General features: G+C 40.6%; 1 non-coding gene across 1 annotated transcript; it reads right to left on the bottom strand.

The window, feature by feature from the left end:
• Positions 1–735: 735 nt before the first annotated feature.
• On the bottom strand, positions 736–843 carry LOC112766641 (small nucleolar RNA R71). Its single transcript, XR_003184471.1, has one exon. It is a non-coding gene; the product is annotated as a small nucleolar RNA R71 (small nucleolar RNA).
• Between the last annotated feature and the right edge of the window lie 511 nt (positions 844–1,354).

The following is a 1,354-nucleotide window of genomic DNA, read 5'->3' as shown; positions in this document are numbered from 1 at the left end:
TTGCTTCCCTTCTTCTCACATCCTTCTATTTATGGACTAACACTATCCCTTAATGCAAAATTCGAACTCCATCTTCTTTGATAAGTTCGAATTTTCTACATCTGTCTTCTACTCTTCTTTTCCTCTGACACTTCAAGGAATCTCTATACTGTGATATAGAGGATTCCACATTTTCTTGTTCTCTTCTCTTTCATATGAGCAGGAGCAAAGACAAAGGAATTCTTGTTGAGGCTGATCCTGAACCTGAAAGGACCTTGAAGAGAAAGCTAAGAGAAGCCAAAGCACAACTCTCTTTAGAGGACCTGACCGAATTCTTCAAAGAAGAAGAACACATGGCAGCCGAAAAACAACAATGCCAACAATGCAAGGAAGGTGCTGGGTGACTTTACTGCACCTACTCCCGATTTCTATGGGAGAAGCATCTCTATCCCTGCCATTGGAGCAAACAACTTTGAGCTTAAGCCTCAATTAGTTTCTCTAATGCAACAGAATTGCAAGTTCCATGGACTTCCATTGGAATATCCTCATCAGTTCTTAGCTGAGTTCTTGCAAATCTGTGACACTGTCAAGACTAATGGGGTTGACCCTGAGGTCTACAGACTTATGCTATTCCCTTTTGCTGTAAGAGACAGAGCTAGAACATGGTTGGACTCTCAACCTAAAGAAAGCCTGGACTCTTGGGAAAAGCTAGTCAATGCCTTCTTGGCAAAGTTCTTTCCACCTCAAAAATTGAGTAAGCTTAGAGTGGAAGTCCAAACCTTCAGACAGAAGGAAGGAGAATCCCTCTATGAAGCTTGGGAAAGATACAAACAATTAATCAGAAAGTGTCCTTCTGATATGCTTTCTGAATGGAGCATCATAGGTATTTTCTATGATGGTCTCTCTGAACTATCCAAGATGTCTTTGGATAGCTCTGCAGGAGGATCTCTTCATCTGAAGAAGATGCCTACTGAAGCTCAAGAACTGATTGAAATGGTTGCAAATAACCAATTCATGTACACTTCTGAAAGAAATCCTGTGAACAATGGGACTAGCCAGAAGAAAGGAATTCTTGAGATTGACACTCTGAATGCCATATTGGCTCAGAATAAAATATTGACTCAACAAGTCAATATGATTTCTCAAAGTCTGTCTGGAATGCAAAATGCACCAAGCAGTACTAAGGAGGCTTCATCTGAGGAAGAAGCCTATGATCCTGAGAACCCTTCAATGGAAGAGGTGAATTACATGGGAGAACCCTATGGAAACACCTATAATCCTTCATGGAGAAATCATCCAAATTTTTCATGGAAGGATCAACAGAGACCCCAACAAGGTTTCAACAATAATAATGGTGGAAGAAACAGGTTTAGCA

Source organism: Arachis hypogaea, chromosome 2, assembly GCF_003086295.3.
Source record: "Arachis hypogaea cultivar Tifrunner chromosome 2, arahy.Tifrunner.gnm2.J5K5, whole genome shotgun sequence".
Taxonomy (NCBI): domain Eukaryota; kingdom Viridiplantae; phylum Streptophyta; class Magnoliopsida; order Fabales; family Fabaceae; genus Arachis; species Arachis hypogaea.
This window is presented reverse-complemented; position numbering and strand designations above follow the sequence as displayed.